The sequence below is a fragment of the Castor canadensis genome, chromosome 12 (genome assembly GCF_047511655.1).
Source record: "Castor canadensis chromosome 12, mCasCan1.hap1v2, whole genome shotgun sequence".
In the NCBI taxonomy this organism is placed as follows: domain Eukaryota; kingdom Metazoa; phylum Chordata; class Mammalia; order Rodentia; family Castoridae; genus Castor; species Castor canadensis.
In genome coordinates this window covers 76,489,621-76,508,978 of record NC_133397.1, presented here as the reverse complement: position 1 = coordinate 76,508,978, position 19,358 = coordinate 76,489,621, and the positions used below count along the sequence as shown (strand labels likewise).

Here is a 19,358-nt window from a genome sequence, read left to right as displayed (position 1 = left end):
TCATCTGGAAAAGGGCACAGAGCTTTCCTGCCCTCTCCACGCAAGCCAACCTCCAGGAATCTCTATGTTCAGTTATCTGTAAGCTCCCCAAACCTGCAGCAATAAGAATATCCCTTCCTGTTGGGTACTGGTGGCTCTTGCCTATAATCCTAGCTACATGAGAGGCTGAGATTGGAAGGATCACAGTTCAAGGCCAGCCTAGGGAAATAGTTTGTGAGACTCCATCTCCAAAATAACCAACCAGAGCAAAATGGGCTTGGAGGTGTGGCTCAAGTGATAGAGCACCTGCTTTTTGCAAGTGCAAAGCCCTAAGTTCAAAGCTCCAGTCCCACCAAAAAGATAAAAAAAGAATATCCTTTCCCTACACATTTCAATATCATTGAATACATTCAATTTGATGGCAGTGCCATCAAAAATAATTCCTCTTAGTCAGGAAGCCATGGCTCATACCTATAATCCCAGCTACTCAGAAGGTAGACATCAGGTGAATCACGGTTTGAGGCCAGCCTGGGCAAAAAGTTAGTGAGGCCCCCCCCCCATATCAATCAATAAGCTGGGTGTGGTTGCACACTTTTGTGATCTTAGCTATAGGAAAAAATGAACAGAACATACAAGACTTATTGGACACCACTAAAAGACCACATATACATACAATCAGAATAGATGAGGGTTGAGAGCTTCAGGATAAAAGCAAATAAAATGTATTCAGTGAAATAATAGCAGAAAATTTCCAAAATCAAGAAAGATACAGACATCCAGTTACTGGAATATTTAGAACCCCAAATAGATATGACCAGAAAAGAACCTCTCCACATTATATTAATTTATACTTAAACTGTCAAAAGTACAGAGTTGTGACATACTCAGTGGTAGAGCACTTTCCTAGCATTTTCAAGGCCATAGGTTTAATCCCCAGCACTGCAAAAAAAAAAAAAATTACAGAACAGAGAAAGAATATTAAAAGTTGCAAGAGAGAAGTACCAAGTCACGTATAAAAGTAAGCCCATCAGAACAACAGCAGATTTCTCAGCAAAAACTCTAAAGGCCAGGAGGGAATGAAATATTCAAAGCCCTAAAAGAAAATAACTGCCAATCTAGATTACTAGACCCAGAAAAATTATCCTTCAGAATTGAAGGATAATAGAAGATATAAAGATGTCCCAAGATAAGCATAAACAAATGTAGTGTCAGTGGCTCACACCTGTAATCCTAGCTACTCAGGAGGCAGAGATCAGGAGGATGAAGGTTAAAAGCTGCCCAGGAAAATAGTTCAAAAGACCCTATCTTGAAAAACCCCATCACATAAAAGGGCTGGTGGAGTGTCCCAAGGTGTAGGCCCTGAGTTCAAGATCCAGTACCACAAAAGAAGAAATAACCACTCAACCACCATTATAGATGATACTTGAATCCTACACCCAGAAAAGAAAGTAAGAAAAACCCAATCACGAGAGCATAGGAAATAAGAGTGGATAAGCAAATGAGAATTAGGAAAGAATTAAGCATGATTAGCTCAGTAAACCATCAAACCTCTAAGATGGATAAGGGAGAAAAGAAGTGAAAATAGATTATCTAAAACAACCAGAAGAAAAGCAACAAAGTGGCAAGGGCTACTACATATCTTTTAATGATAATCCTGAATGCAAATGGTCTTAATCCTCCAATTAAAAGACACAGACTGTCTTGATTGTATTAAAAAAAATAATATACTGCCTGCATGAAACTCACCTCACTGGCAAACTTAAGCACAGACTAAAACTGAAGGTGTAGAAAATGATAGTCCAAACAAATGGAATTCAAAAGCAAGCAGGAGTAGCTTCAAGTCAAAGTTGACAAAGGGAACAACCCAATGTACATAATATGTATGTTTGTGTGTGTGCATAAATACATATACCAAACATTAGAGAATGTTATAAAATAAGCAGTATAATAAATGGAGAAATGAATTTTTAAATTGTCCTTATTTCTTCAATAGCCCATCATTCTTTCAAAAGTATATTGTGCAAGCATATTGTTTCATTTGATTCTAAAAGAATTCCTAGAATCAAATGAAAATGGCCCCAGTACAATAATAGTGGGTGGCTTAAATACCCTACTCTCACCAAAAAATAGATCATCTAGACAGAGAAAGTCAACAAAGAAACATTAGAGTTAAATTGCAAATAGATCAAGTGGACTTAATACATCTCTGCAGAGCATTCAAGTAGTTACAGAATACACATTCTTTACATCAACATATATAACTTTTTCCAAAATATCTCATATTTTAGGCCATAAAGCAAGTCTAAACAAATATCAAAAACAAAATAATTTCTTACATCTTATCAGATCAGAATGAAATGAAACTACAAGCCAACAACAAAAGAAACTACAGAAATTATACAAACATGTCTAGATTGAACAATACACTTTATAATAAATAGTGGGTCAATGAATGAGCAGTGGGTCATTGAAGAAATTGGAGAAATTTTAAAATTCCTAAAATAAGGACTGGGAATGGTGGTGCTACACAAAGACAGAGATCAGGAAGATAGAGGTTTGAGGCCAATCTAGGCAAAAAGTTAGCAAGATTCCATCTTAACAAACAAGTAAGGCATTGTAGTACATGCCTATTATCCCAGCTACGTGTGAATTACATAAGAGTATTGAAGTCCAAGACCGGCTTTGGCAAAAATCACAAGGCTATCTAAAAATGTAACCATAAAAGTAAAAAAGGCTTGGGGGCATGGGGCTCAAGTGGTACGGTGCCTGCCCAGCAAGACCAAGGCCCTGAGTTCAAACACCAATGCTGCCACCCAAAAAATTTCTACAATCAAATGAAAATAGAAACACAATATACCAGAACATGTGCGATACAGCAAAAGAAGTACTAAAAAAGGATGTTTATTACTAGTAGTCCCTACATTGTGTGTGTGTGTGTGTGTGTGTGAGAGAGAGAGAGAGAGAGAGAGATCTCAAATAAATACCCTAATTATGCATTTCAAGGTCTTAGAAAAACAAGAACAAACCAAACTCAAAAACCAGTAGAAGGAAGAAAATAGTAAATATCAGAAATAAACTAGATAGACTAAAAGAACAATACAAAGGATTAGTGAAACAATAAGTTGGTTAGTTTTCTTTTTGGCAGCACTGGGGTTTGTACTCAGGGCCTCATGCTTAGCTAGGAAGGTGCATTTACTGCATGAGCCACGTTGCTTGGCATGAGAGCCAAGTTGCTTCTTTAAAAAAATAAAATTAAATCTTTAGCCAAACTAACCAAAAGAAAGAGAGAAAAAGTGAAAGTAGACACAAAAAGGGGTATTACAACAAATACCACTGAAATCCCTAGGATCATTAGGGAATATTTTGAAAAATTATATGCCAATAAATTAGAAAACTTAGAATAAATGGCCAGATTTTTAGACCTATAGAATCTACCAAAATAGACTTAAGAGAATATTGAAATAAACCTAAATAGATCAGTATCAAGCCATAAGATTAAAGCAGTAATAAAAAGTCTCCCAACAAAGAAAAGCTCAGGACTGAATGGATCACTGCTGAATTTTACAACTATTAATGAAGAATTAATATTAATGCTCCTCAAACTATTCCATAAATAGAAAAGAAGGAAAATTCTCCCAAAATTCAGCATTACCCTGCTGCCAAAATCTGATAAGGACAAAACAAACAAACAAAAAAACTAGACACTGGTGCATGACTCAAGTGGTAGAACACTTGCCTAGAAAGCAATGGGCCCTGAGTTCAAACCTCAGTACTTCCAAAACAGAATAATAAGAAGAAAACTATAGACCAATATCCATGATGAACATAGATACAAAAATTCCTCAATAAAATACTTGCAAACAGAATTAAACAGCACATTCAAAAGATCATACACTGTGATCCAGCTGGTTTCATTAGGGATGTGAGGATGGTTTAACACATGCAAATCAATAAAATATAACACAGCATACATGCAGAATCAAGAGTACAAAGCACATGATCATCTCGATAGACGCATTAAAGAGACCTTTTAAAATTCAGCACGCCTTCACCATAAGAGCTCTGGATAAACTAGATATACAATACGATCACACCTCAATGTGAAAAAAGGCTATATATGACAAACACATAACCAATGTCATACTGAATAGGGGAAAACTGGAAGCATTGCCTCTAAAATCATAAATAAGAAAAGAGTATCTACTCTCACCACTCTTATTCAATATAGTACTTGGAATCTTAGCTAGAGCAATTAGGCAAAGAAAGAAATAAAATGGACAGGAGAATGTCAAATTATCCCTAGATGATATGATTCTTTACTTAGAAAACCCTAAATATTCCACTAAAAGACTCTTAAAACTGATAAAATTCAGTAAAGTACCAGGCTACAAAATCAACAACAGTTTCCAGGAGTGGTAGCACATTCCTGTAATCCCATCGCTCAGGAGGTGGAAGTAGAAGGATTATGTGTTTAAGGACAGCCTGAGCAAAAAAAGAATCAACATACTCTGCCTTTAAAAAAGACTTAACATACAAAAAATAGTAGCTTTTCTATACTCCAAAAATGAAGTCACTGAGAAAGAAATCAGGAAAATTATCCCATTCATAACTACCTCAAAAAATTAAATACCTAAGATAAAACTAACCAAGGAGGTGAAAGACCTCTACAATGAAAATTATAAAATGCTGAAGAAATAAGTTGAGGACACTAAACCATGGAAAGGCCTCTCATGTTCCTTGATTGGGAGAATTAGTCTCACTGAAGTGCCCATGCTACCCAAAGTCATCTGCAGATTCAATGTCACCTCCATCAAAATACCAACAGCATTCTTCACAGAACTAAAAGACAATCCCGAAATTCATAAGGAAGCAAAAACCGAGGGCTGGCGATGTTGCTCAGGGGTAGAGCACTTGCCTAGCATGCACCAGGCCTTGGGTTCAACCCCAGCACCAAAAAAAAAAAAAAAAAGAAGAAGCAAAAAAGACCTGGAATAGCCAATGTGTGTTACTTTTTTGTTGTGACCAAATACCTAACAGAAACAATTTAATAAGAGGGATTGTTTATTTGGGCTCACAGTTTCAGAGGTGTTAGTTCACTGACAACTAGCCAGGAGGGCATGGTGGAGCAGAGCAATTCATATCATGACAAACAGGAAACAGAATAAGGGAAGAAAACAGGAAGAAGCCAGGTAAGATTTGCCCCCAGTGACCTGCTTCCTCCTAGGCCCCATTTCCACCTACCTTCCATCATTTCCCAGTAATGCCATCATGCTATGAATTCATAAAGGGATTGATCCATTCTTTACCTCAGAGCCCTAATGATCTAATCATCTCCAGAAACACCCTTACAGACACACCTACTTGCCCGTCACTAATTTCTCAATCCCAATCCGATTGCATTGGATTGCATTTCTCAATTCTATTCAAGTTGAAAGTTAAGACTACCCAACAGACAAAGCAATCCTAGGATCTCCTGGTGCTTACCAAAGGCTGTGTTCTTACATTGACTGTATAGAAAGAGAGGGGAAGAAAATATACCCCATATACAACTCAGTCCAGGCCCTGTGCCTGGTCTGTATTGTGAATTGGGAAGACATGGGGTGGGGGTGGGGGGGACAATGTTGGAGGCCTCACAATATTTGATTTTAAAATATACTACAGAGCCATAGTAACAGAAATAGCATGGTATTGGCAAGAAAACAGATGTGTATGTGGACCAATGGAATACAATAGAGGACCCAGAAATAAACCTATGTGTGTACAGATATCTGATTCTCCACAAAGGTACCAAAAACATACATTGGAGAAAGGACAGCTCCTTTAACAAATAGAGCTGGAAAAACCTATATTCACAAGTAGAAGACTGAAACCAGGTCCATATCTCACACCCAGTAGAAAAAAGTCAACTCAAAATGGATCCAAGAGCCTAATGTAAGCCTGAAACTTAAAATTAGAGGAAACACTTCAGATATTGACACAGGAAATGCTTTCCTGAATAGGATTCAAATAGTTCAGAAAATAAATGCAAGAATTGACAAATAATATTGAGGCAAGATCAGGGAAAATAAGAGATGGGAGACAGCAGCCAGGAATTCACACATAAGAATTATATTGAGGAACAACTTGATTAAAGGCATTTCTTTGCTTTAAATTTCACAAGCTGCAACATTTAATAAAAAAGAAAACAAACAGAAACAAAGGAAGAAACAAGGAAGAAACAGCAGTTCTCTTCCTCTGACCTTGCCCACTTGCTCAAATAATTAGTATGCTCTGGGAACTAAGCAAGGATATCTTTAATGAAAAAAAAGAAAGAAAAGAAGAGAGGGGGGGAAGGGAGGAGAAGAGAGGAGAGAAGAGGAGAGGACAGTGGAGGGAATGGGAGAGGAGAAGCGAGGAGGGAAGAGGGAGGGAGGGAAGACCGAGGGAAGGAAGAGAAGGAAGGAAGAGAGGGAGGGAGAGAGAAAAGAGAAAGAAAGAAGGGAGGAGAGAGAGAAAGAAAAAAAAGAGAAAGAGAGAGAGAAAGAAAGAAAAAAAAGAAAGAAAGAAAAGAAGGAAGGAAGGAAGGAAGAAAAGAAAGAAAGGTAGGTCACTTATCCTGGGAAAGAACACCTAAGAACATGACTTCCCAGAGCACGAGAGGTATTTACAAAGATGAACACCTGTCTTGAAGAGAGCATCCCTTTGAAGTCTCTGGGTCCAGCTGATAAAACAGTATAACAATAAAATTGATCAAATATACCAGGTGTCAGAACAAAGGAGAGCACTTATTCTAAGACAAATTTGAGCCAGACTCCCAACCTACTTTTTCACTATAAATACCCCAATGTTAGAGCACTTATTGCACCTGTTACCAGATGTGCTTGCGCCCGTGTTAGGTTGTGTATTATGTTTCTATCTTTGCTTTGCTTTACCAGTAAACTTTCTTGGTCTCTACTTCAATGTGTCCTAAAATTCTTTTTTGTGACAACCTCATGTATTTGGTGGCCAGGTTCATGGGTCCAGGGAAGAGGCCTCCTTCATTTTGGAGACTTCACTGAAGCATCACAAATTAAAAAAAAAACTTCAGCAAAGGAAGCAATTAACAGTGAAGAGAAAAATACATAGAATGATAGAAAATCTTTACCAGATATTCATCTGACAGAGGATGTGTGTGTGTGTGTGTGTGTGTGTTAGGACTGAGGTTTGAACTTAGGGCTTCATACTTGCAAAGCAGGTGCTCTACCACTTGAACCACACCCCCAGTCCATTTTGCTCTGGTTATTTTGAAGATGGGGTCTTGTGAAATATTTGCCTGGGATGGCCTCAAACTGCAATTCTCCCAATCTTAGCCTCCCAAGTAGCTAGGGTTACAGGAGTGAGCCACCAGTGCCCAGCTCTGGTAGAGGATTAATATCCAGAATATAGAGAACTCAAAGCAGGGCATGGTAGTTTATGCTTATAATCCCAGAATTTAGATGGCTGAGGTAGAAGAATAATGAGTTTGAGGGCCAGCCTGGACTATATAGTGAGTTCAAGACCAACATATGTGAGACCCTTCCCAAAAAAAAGGAAAAGGAAGGAAGGATGTGGTTCACACCTATACTCCTAGCTACCCCGGAGGCAGAGATCAGGAGGATCTCAGTTCAAAACCAGCCCAGGCAAATAGTTTGCAAAACCTATTTTGATCCAACACAAAAAATGGCTGGTGGAGTGGCTTAAGTGGTAAAGCAACCCCAGTACTGTAAAAAGGAAAAAAAATTAACAACAGAAGAACAAGTAATCCAATCAATAAATGGGCAAATAATCTGAAAAGATGCTTCTCAAAAGAAGTACGAATGACCAATAAATATATGAAACATGCTCATCATCTTCAGCCATCAAGGAAACGCAAATAAAACTTCACTGAGATTCCATCTTTCCCAATTTAGGATGGCTGTTATCACTAAATCAAAAAGTAGTAAATGCTGGTGAGGATGAGGGGGAAGGAACTCTTTTGCATATGCTGTTGGTGGAAATATAAATTATACAGTCACTATGGAAAACAGTCTGCTGGTTCTTTAAAAAACTAAAACCCTACTGTCATATGATCCAAGGAGACCACCCCGGGTACATACCTGAAGAAAATGAAGTCAGCATACAAAAGAGATACCTGCATACCCATGTTTATAGCAGTCCTATTCATAGCAGCCAAGTTATGGAATCAGCCTTGGTGCCCATCAATGGATGAATGGATAAAGAAAATGTGCTATATATGCGCAATGGAATATTATTCAGCCACAGAGAAAAATGACATGTTGTCCTTTGCAGCAAAATGGATGGAACTGGAGGTCGTCATGTCAATCAAAATAAGCCAGATCAGAAAAACTAGAATCATATGTGGAAACAAAGCCTGAAAGCAGAAGAGGAACTATTAGGAAAGGGGGAGGTGTGAGGAGTGGAGGAAGGGGAAAGAGGGAAGGCCGGAGGGTAGTTGGGAGGTTGGATGCTATCAAAGCATGGTTATAGGCTTGTATGGAAATAACACAATGATGCACATTAATTTGCACAATTAATAAGCATTAGTAATTATAATAGGGCTGGCAGAGTGGCTCAAGTGGTAGAGCACTTGCCTAGTAAGCATGAGGTCCTGGGTTCATACTCCAGTCCCACGAAATAAATTATTATTATTATAATCTAAAAAGATGAATAGAAAAAAACACTATAACCCTATAAGCTTGATTGTTAAATCTGACAATATTGAAGTTAATAATGTTTGTCCATCAAAAGATACTACCATAGAAATGAAAATGCAAAGCAAAAAGTGACAGACTTGAGCAACACATGAGCCAGCAAAGGGCGCATTGAGAATGTAGATAAGGATTAAGGCAAACAGCCCAACAGAAAAATGTGCAAGAGACCCCAAACAGCAGATCATAAAAGAGAAAATCCAGACAGCAAATATATAGATGCAAGGAGAGATGTTCAGTATCACTGTGAATAGGAAATACCAATTAAAATCACCGTAAGATGCAGAATCTAGGTTTGGCAATTGCAAGTGTTGAATAGACTGTGAAGCCCTCCAGCAGTGCTGGGGGAGGACATAAATTCCTAGATGATCTTCTGAGAAACCTTGATATTACTGTATCTTAGACTGTGCTGAATAACACAGAAATTCCACTCCTAGCAAACAATGCTATAGCAGTACAGGCTTTTGTACATCAGGAGATATGCACAAGAATATTCATGTTGCCAGGTGCCAGTGGCTCATGCCTGTAATTAGTTCTTTGGGAGGCCAACATCAAAAGGATCAAGGTTCCAGGCCAGCCCAGCAAATAGTTCAGGAGACCCCCATCTCCAAAAATAACCAGAGCAAAATACACTGGAGGTGTGGCTCAAGAGGCACAGCACCTGCTTTGTAAGCTCAAAGCCCTGAGTTCAAACCCCAGTCCCACACACACACACACACACACAAAAGTATTCTTGTAGCTCAACAGTAGGGTTCTTGCCTAGCATGCTTAAGCTTAAGTCTCTGGATTCCATTTCCAGCTTCAAGGAGTGGCAGGGGAAGAGAGCGGGGCGAGAGTTCATTTCAGCTAAGCATGGTCCCTCAGTTCTGTGATCTCAACATTCAGAAGCAAAGAAAATGTCTCAGAACCAAAACAAAGAAACAAAAAGAATATTCATGACAGTGGACTGGAATAATCACAGTGCCCGTGAGCAAACATCCTGTGATTATCTATCTCTGTCTATGGACATGCATGCATACACACACACATGCATATATTTATATATATACACATACATGTAATTCCTACAGTAGAGTACCATACAACTGTAAAGTGAACATGTTGTGATAAAATGCAAAAGTGTGCTTAACAAAGGAAGTACATACTGTACAACTCTAATTATACAAAGAAAAAAGAAGTAGGTGGGTCAGGGTGTTGCCCGGTGGTAGAGCACACGCAGCATTCGTGAGACCCTGGGTTCAATCCCCAGAAGCCCGTCAAAAAACAAAAAAACATAAAACTAAACCATAGTATTTGGAGACATAAGTGATAAATTATATAGAAAAGCCAAGATGAGATTACCATAAAAACAAAGCTAGTAGGGCACAAAAGTGGAGGTTGAGGTTAGGAGGGGAAAGGAGAAGCTTGCTGGGGTGTGGCAGTGCCTGCCTACTAACCTGAGCAGTATTTGGGTGGGCCTTGCCTTAGTGATAACTTGTCCCTGTAGATTTGTGGTTGGTGCACATTTGGCAGGTATACTGTGGTTCACAAATTGAGTGTTTATTAATTTTTTCAAGATAAACTCTTCAAACAGGATTTAACGACACTGCTGAGATTATAGACTGATTTTTGTTCCCAGGAGAACTTGGATGTTCCTTAGTGTATGTAATTGGATTTGTCTTTCCTGAGAGCCTGGAGCTGTGGATGAGAAGGTTTGAAACAAGACCCAGACAAAGGAAGAGGTGTGGCCTTCCGCTTGCCACTCCCAGTGTTCTGGGCCAGAAGTGTGAAAAGCTGAGCAGCTAGGAACCTGGAATTCTTCTCCTGGAGCTCAGAGTAACCCTTACCCTACGCTGAGGCTCCTTACTACTGAGGTTCTGCCCAAACACTATCCCAAACACTTGCAGGCTTGAGGAGGTGAGGGTTTCATCTGTGCGTGGGAATTTTCTCTCTAAACTATGCATGGTGGTGATGCCAGGTAAGAGCTGATCCAAATGTGTTTCTCATTTGTTCTAATGTGTAGAGGCATTTGAGCAATAGGAGGGAAGAGGGTGGCTGAGGTGCAAACCAGAGGAGGCTAGGTGGGAATCCAGCTATGGCGGAGAGGACTCCTTGAATCTGGGGTTTCTAGTGGACCAGAGCATGTAGGGAGTGATCAGGACCTTTCCTCACTGATTTATTCCCTCGTCAGTTACATCTTAATTTCATGCAAGATTGGATAGGATGAGGAAACAGCAGTGAAAAAGGAATATCTGCTCTTGTGAAGCTTACCTTCAAGTAAAAAGACAGAAAACAGACCAGATCTGTAAACAGAATGTCCGTAGCAACTTGCTCCTCACAGTGTGGCTGGGAAGGAGCAGCCCCTTGGAGTTGGGGAGAACAGCAGGGTCAGAGTTGGCATTTTTAACATTATCTGGAATCAAGGAGAAGGGAAGGACAGCAGACATTTCGGTTAAGCCCAGAGGAGAGGAGTTTTCCCAGGAGGTGGTGCGACAATGCAGAGGTAAAGAGTTTTGCATGCTTGGGGACTTGAAGTACAAGGGCTCTTAAGCCAGTGGTCTCCCTTTGTGGAGACCAGTGTGGTTGAAAGGCAGGAGCAAGGGGAAGGTTGTCAGAAAAACCAGGGACCTCAAGACCACAGTGTCAGGCCGTGTGGGCCCTGTGGACATCTGAGCTTCATTTGGAAAGAAATGACTTTCAGTAGAGGAGTAACAAGTAAAAGGATTATTCTGGATGATGGTTTGGAAATGAGTCAGCAAACTAGAGCTGGGAGGCCAATTAAGAGGTGACTGTCCTGATCTGGTGGCAATGGGGTGGGAAAGAACAGTTCTGGTGGAGAGAAGTGGTCTCATTGTGGGTGCACTTTGAAAGTGGAGTCAGCAGGATCTGCAGATGGTGCTACCCAGGGGTATGAGGAAAGCAGAGAGCAGTGGTGTCTCCCATGGTTCCAGGAGATGAAGGCAAGATGGGCATTAATGGGAGGAGAGCCTGCAGGAAGAGCTGGCTCACCCAAACTTCCACAGATTCCCTTATCTGATGAAAGTGGCCCAGAGAGGGTCTAGGGGAGAGCCCTAAACTCAAGGAAATGGTCTCAAGTAGGCCTCAGAGAACTTTGTCTCAACTGGTCTCTTTTTCTCTCTCTCTCTGTAAAATTTTGCTTTCTGCCATACATTATAACGATGCTCATCCTCACATGAGCAGTCCAGCTTAGAAAACAAAGCATGGAGGGGCCTGAGACAAGGCTGAGGAGCAAGTAGGAGATGACAACCTAGCTGTATGTGGGAAGAGGAGGAATTGACTGGGTAAATGTCGAACAGGGCTGCCTAGAGATTCTGTGACCAGCCAGAGGGAGCCTGGACTTTAGAGAGGGTGGAAATGATGGCGAATAGCAACTGTGGCACACCCTTGGAGCCTGAGGATGGATACAGGCACAAAGGGGATAGCCCAAAGCCTTATGAAGTGATGAAGAGTGTGTGTGTGTGTGTGTGTGTGTGTGTGTGTGTGTGTGTACATTATACATATAATATATAATATGTATATCATATATATATATAATGATGATACCAGGTTTGAGCTCAGGGCCTTGAGTTTGCTAGCCAGGAGCTCTACCACTTCAGCCACATCCCCAGTCCATTAAGTGTCTATTTTAAACCAAGGGAAATTGGCTGGAGGTGATGTGAAAGAAGAATCTTAAACTGATTCCTCTCTGATTGCTTCCTGGAGAATGGCTCAAGGGTGGGTCAAAATGGGCTGGTTCATAATTCAGGCAAGAGGTCACATAGCAGTGAGATGGAGGGTAGTGGATAAACTCCAGCAATGCTGAATAGGTTGGAAAACCAGACTTGGTGGGGTTCTTGGTGCATACATAATTTTTTACCAATAACTGAGTCTTATTTAAGCAGGACCGTTAGTGGGGAAAGAGAAAATAAGAAATAGTCACTCTACTAAGTATCCTCTTTCCTTGCCCCTTCCCATCCTTCTCCCAGGAAAACAGTCTGAACTTCTGTTTCTCTACACCAACATTCGAAAGGATTGTTTTGCACTGGGGAGGGTTAGTGCTAGTTATCTCAGGTTTGAAATTTATAAATGTTTTTAGACTTCCTTATTTTTATATACAAGTATTCATGATAAAAAGTCTAAAAGCATCTATAATTTTCAAAACTGGGGTAACCATCAGTAAATTTTATACGTATTGATATGTTACATTTCTTATGTATTTACAAAGCCTCAAATTTAGTGTTTTAAGATTCATCTTCTTGGTCTTCTAGTTCATGATTCTCAATCCATATTGAAAATATGCATGTTCAACATCAATGACTACATATTATTTAGTGTATATGACATAATTTCCCCTTGAAAGTTGAGTGGATCCTTTTTAGGATAAAGAAAATATTCATAATAAAACAATACATTTAATGGACAGTTTCCTCTCATTTTCCCTAGCAGAAATTCATTTATGATCAATATAATGGAAAATTCTCAGACTAATGACTCTTTTCAACATGAACTTGAGGATTATATTAGAAAGCAGAGAGCCAGAGGATTACAACCAAAGGTATGCTTTAAGGCAGCAGTGGACTCTATGCACCGAGAAGGGGCCCACATCGGCCCCAAATCCCCAGTGCTGGAGCAGCAACTCTCCTTCAGGTGGCTCCCCAGCTCCCCAGCCTGGCCTAAAATTCATCACTCCAGAAAAAGGCTGGAATCTCTAAACCACCATCAGAAAAATCACCATTATTTCTTCAAAAGTCCGGGGTTTCAAAGCCATGGCCTTTTCTGGGAGGACCATAGCAGGGTCTACTGGCCAGGCCATCCAGACAGAAGTCAAAGACGAAGACACAGGGAGAAGGAAGGGAGGCCCACCACAGAGGAACCGGGGGAGCCCAAGAAGAACCACTATGTGGAGGGAGATTTCCACAAAGAGTACCAGGATCTGAGGAAGGCTGAGATAGAGCCAGTGGCTACAGAGAAACCCAAGCACAGAAAGAAGAACTGCCAAGATGAAGGAGATACCACAAAAGGGCGAAGCCAGTCCCACAGGGAGAGGAAGAGGGCTGGCAAAGAAAGTGCAGAGGAAAGAGACTTGTGGGATGCGGCTATCCTAGGCAGTAATTACTAATGCTTGGGCATTTAGGGTCCCAACAGTAGTGATTTGATTCTTTTGGAAAGAATGGATTAAAACAACCTTGAAGCAATTAAATGACCATCCGCTTTTGTTACCAGTCAGCTGGCTGGGATGTTCTGCCTGGGTAGAAATCCTGAGTAAGAAGTAGTTGTTCTGGTGTTGGAAGGCCTGGGCCCCTTGAGTGCTAGACAGCAGATCCAGGGGCTTATAACTCCAAACCATGAGAGCACGGGGCCTGCATCTTCTGGTTCTTCATTGTCTCTGCTGCTACTGGCCACTCTCCAGAACTGTTTAGCTGTCCTCCCAGTGCTACTGCTGCTGCTGTTATCACGGCTGCCAGTGCAGCAGCTGCTGCCACCTTCACCACTGCTGCCACTCTGCTGCTACCTCTGCCATCTATTCTCTCTTCATGTTACCAGCTCAGCCCACCCCACTAACAAAGATCAAAAGTAGGCAAGAAAAGACCATTCCAGAGAAGTCTTTATTTTGCCTAATGTTGCAGCACCAGGAGGCAGCACAGAAAGGTGTCTCCTGGCTGACTCAGTGAGCAGAACAATCTGCTTATATAATCAAAAGGGGGGGCGCATGTGGTAAGGGTGGTTGCCCCTATCACAGCACAGTCCTTCATGCAAATGAAGAATTGTGGTCTGCACAAATCACAAGCCTTCTGCTGGGCCCCCAGGGAAACTGCTTCTCCGGCCTGGGTGAAAATGACTGCAGGGTCATCTAGAGTTCACCTAAGCTGTGACAACAGCAGAAAGTGTAGTGCAAACTGTTTGAAACAGTTGTGTCTAGAATGGTGCTTTCTGGAACTGGCGTTGTGCTTCAGCCACGAGCAGCTACAGTTGCAGTGTAGTTTCCTCAGGCCATCATCCATGCAGTGCTCAAAGCAGCTGGGCGGCCATCAGGACAGTCTGGAGGGCTGCTTGGCCGACAGTCCTCTGCTCAAGGCAGTCAGGCACCGGGGAAGGGTCTAACAACTGTCCATGAGGGAATCAAATTGCCTGTCCCCAACATCTTCACTTATTTAAAGGAAAAGTAAACATTAAAAGGAGTGCTTACAGTAAAGGCCTGTCATAAACGTTAACAGTGCTTGAACAGTATTTAATAGGGCTTTACTCTTAGCCAAATACCCTTGGGAAGAGTTGGGTCATTTTAGTTGTTTCACTTTAAAGGAAATACTTTCTCATCCCACCTTACACTGTGTTCAAATATAAAACCCACATGACTTAAAGATAAAAAAAATAGAAGTGTTAGAAGAAAATATAGAAAAATTGTTTTTAATGTTAGTGTATGGATAGCCTTCCCAGACATACTAGCCAAGTGCTAGCAAACAAACAAAAAAATTAATAGATGTAGTTGCCAAAATATTTAGGATTTGTATGAAGAAGAGTTTGCTGTAAAATTTGTAAAACAAATTTAAAATAAGCATTATGTAGACACATAGAACAGTTCTAGAAAGACCGATACACTGGGAATGGTGAACTAGGGACAAGAACTGAGCAGGTGGGGACAGAGTGAGAGTTACACTAACTTTTCAAAGTCCTATTTCTATCTTCAATTTTTCACTACATATGTCTAAAACAAAAGAGTGGGAGAAATCATTTGCATCATGCTATTATAACATCCCAGTGCCGGTTATCAAATTATCGCCTCGAAGATCCAAACAAGTTCCTTTGCTTTGTCAAACAGGGCCTTACAGACTACCCTGCTTTGCCAATTGGCTTGATGTTAGTCCCCGCCAACAGAGGGCACTGGAGGGTCATGTAAAGTGGAAGCCTGAAAAGGGGACTTCCCTTTCTTTTCCCAGGTTTGCCCTTTCCTGTGCAGCAATTGAGGGAGGAGGATGGGTTCCTACCTGCAGTTTATGCCCCTCAACAAACTTCTTTGTCATAGTGAGCTGTGTGGCCAGTTCTCTCTGCAGAATCTGTATCTCAGTCAACAGGAAGAAACCCTCTCCGAGTTTCTCAGTTCCCTCCTTGTTTGCCCTCCTTCAGCCCCACAGATAGGGTTTAAAGCAGGCAACTGTCACCTGTCAGTCACATTCAGCACATGCTTTTGTCCTGCTTTGAGCTAACAGTGATTTTCATATTTGAACTTCAACTAAGAAAAATGTTATCCCAACAAAATGGATCCCAGTCTTCTCATTAATTGAACTATATTCCAAACATGTCATTATTTCATCTTGGATTGCATCAATAAAAAGGTTGTGGACATTTGTTTTCTGTGTTGTTATAGAATACTTACATAGTATCATTGAAGCTAAATATTAACTACTTGGCCCTTTACAGAAAAAGTTTGTTCACCCCTGCCTTAGAGTCCTTTTGTAATCCTTTTGGTAGTTAGCCATGTTTTCTTAGTTAACAACACTTTAATTTTTCTTTGCTTAAATTATTGCTGTCGTTTTGAATTTCTGATTTGGCCCTGATTGATATAGTCCTACTAGACAAATGGCTTCTACCAATCAATAAAAATTATATAAACCTTATAGGAAAGCAGGCATTCACATATTTATTTAATCAACAAATACTTAGTGAATTCCAGTCCTTAGTCTAGACACTGAGATACAGGAGAGAATGAAATAGATGCAATGATGGGAAGAAGGGAGGGAAGGGCGGAAGACAGAGAAATGAAAAAAGGAAGGGAAGGAAAAGAGAGGAAAGAAGGAAGGGATGGTGGAAGGAAGGAAAGGTTAAAAAAAGGAGAGAGGGGAAGAGGAAGGGAGTAACAATGGAAGACACTAATATATAAAATTGAACTCCATTGTGGGCTTGTGTTTGGGAGGAGCAGGTAACACCTTGCATCCCTAGTCCTCATCTTCTAAATGCCAGTAGCTCACTCCCATCCCAACACTGAAACAATCAACATAGGCCATCATAAATTTATAAAATGGGTCCCCCTCCAGTGGTTCCTGCTACCACCTGACTTAATCCTTCAGAGTTCATATGAACAAACATTTAAAAATCATGTTCCTTGTTTCCCTCATGCCTGAAGACAACCCCTCAGCGAGATGGGCAAAGCTGGTGTCTCATCCCCATTTATCAAATGAGAAAATCAAGAGCTGGGCATCTGGGAGAACTAGGTGATAATTCCAATCAGGATCCTATGAGATTTGGCCCGCTGCCCCCTCACCCACCTGTTTCCAAATGTCCCATTAGGCAATCCACAGAGCCAAACCACATTAAATGACATGGAGAAGGGTGCTCACCATCTAGTTATTCCCTTCTTGTCCCCTAATAGAGTCTCCACTCAATGCTAATGTGTCTTTAATCCCTCTCTAGTACTGTTAATCTTCCTTCTGATATAAATTTTCCTTTGTCTTCTATTCAAATTAGCAATTACTTTCTACTTGTGGCAAGTATTATATTTCTAAAATAAATTTTATGTAAGTTTTTCTTTATTATTTTACCTTTTAAAAAAAAGGAGTCATGATAGTCAACTTTGATTGTTCATGTGTCTTTGTTACTGTCTCTTGCAGAGTATCCCATGGGTGCCACATGTGGGTTAGGGAGGGGGAGGCTGAGTGGTGTGGTCCACATCAGGGCCAGGAGGAACTCAGCAGAGGGTGGACTTGGCTCTTGTGGGTAGAGTCAGGACTGGTAGGGCCTTAAGGTGGTTGGAAAGAAACGTCCTGGAGATGCACTCATCCTCCCAGGGATCCAGAGAGCCAGGGCTGAGACTTGTATTTCTGTCTAGAGGTTGGTCAAGAGGCAGGAAGGAGGGAGGAAGGGAAGGGCACAAGGGAAGAGACAAAAGGTGCTTTGCCTTTGGACATGACTGTGTCTTTGTGCAGACATGTGGCTGGGCCCAACTCTGCCTTCCCTGCCCCACAGGTGGCTCATGCTGCAGGACCTGCTGACAAAATTCTATTCCTCCCAGCTAGGTGTCTAGAGAAAAATTGGTCAGGCAGAGAATTATTCCAGTCCTAATTCAGGTGAATTAGGATACACACAGACACACACACACACACACACACACACACACACACACACACACATACATTGGGTTCCCAGATTCACTGGGATGCCCAAGTGTCTATGTACATTGGGTATGAGGACCAAACAGTGGCAGGGGCCTTGAGTGAGGATTTTCCTACTTGGGGTGGGCTCTGGGCAGGAATGAGCAGCCTCAGATAAGAGGTGGCAGCACAGCAGCTGGAATGCTGGGCAGGTCTAGGTAAATGCTCTGCCGTTTGGAGGAAGCCCCCTCACACCCCTTGACTACCCACCAATGGTGGGTGATTTGCTCTCAGGCCTGGCAAGCCCAGAAAAACACTCAATGGAGCGGCAGTGCATGAATTTTTACCCTGGATGAAGTGTTATTCATGGTTCAAGCAAAAACTCAGAGTAGTTTATTATCAGGGTGAAAATACCTGCCACTTTACTTTCTCTAGTGTTAGGGATTTACCACATATTTAGTTTAAAGATCTTAACTGGCTTTTATTTGTGATTCTAGAATCAAGCAACACCACATTCTATAAAATAGAGTGAGTGTTCTTATAAACAGAGCAGAGGAGATTGGTTTTATAGACCCTAGCCCTCCTGCCTCAGTAAGTCATGCAAACCTCTGTAAACACACATTTACATGTGTCTTCCACACATAATCATAGACATGAACACACACACACACTGCAGCCTGAAATCTCACCTGTTCTCAACAGTTTCATTAATTTGTTAAATAAGAATTACAGGAGTTAGGAGCATACTTCAAGTGGTAGAATGCTTGCTTAGCATGTACGAGGCCTGGGTTTGATCCCTAATACTAGAAAAAAAAAGAAAAAAAGTTACAGGAGGTCATTGTTTGAGATTAGGCTCCTGCACAGAGTCCTAACAGACCACAGTAAAAATCAAAAGGGAGTCACCCATACTGAAGTTCCATGTCCTCAAACCAAAACTGAGCTATTCACCTGACCTCCCAAGAAACTCAGGAAAGAGTTAGCAGTCAGATTTTCCAAACAGGCTAGTTTCAAAGGTATGCTAATGAAGTTTTCTCTGCCTTTAATCATTTAATGAATTAGTTATTTTTCTATTGATCTGTCCCCACCTTACAAGGGAAGTAAACTTGAAATGATCTATCCACTTTTTGTTCTTTTGTCTCTGCCTCCCCCGACACCCTAGGGATGGAATCCAGGGCCTTGCACATCCCCAGCCCCCTGTTTCTGCTTTCTTTGGTCTTTCTCTGTCTATAAAACCAATCTCCTCAGCTCAGCAAATGGGAGCACTCATTCTACCTTATTGAGTGAAATGCTGCCCTAATCTAGAGTCAAAAATAAAACCAACTGAGATCTTTAAACTAATTTGTAATTTTGTCCTTTGATAAAGTGCACAATTTTCATAATGCTTAGTATTTATCCCACAAGACTGTGCACCCTGTATACAGACCTGTCTGCTTAGCTCATTAGTGCACACCCACGACTTGGAACACACAAGGCTTGGAACAGCACAGCAGGTGCTCAGGAACCACGTGTGGTATGGTGAGCATGAACCACAGTGCAGGCCACACTGAATCTGGTCCCATCCTCAGAACAAATGGTGAGGTAAGTGTGACTGTTTGAAAACTCTAAGACCAGA

The 19,358-nt window shown here is 41.1% G+C and overlaps 1 non-coding gene across 1 annotated transcript; it reads left to right on the top strand.

Annotated features, from left to right (window-relative positions):
- The first annotated feature begins 5,446 nt into the window (after window positions 1-5,446).
- Window positions 5,447-5,578, top strand: LOC141415293 (small nucleolar RNA SNORA51). Its single transcript, XR_012440276.1, has one exon. It is a non-coding gene; the product is annotated as a small nucleolar RNA SNORA51 (small nucleolar RNA).
- The last annotated feature ends 13,780 nt before the right edge of the window (window positions 5,579-19,358 follow it).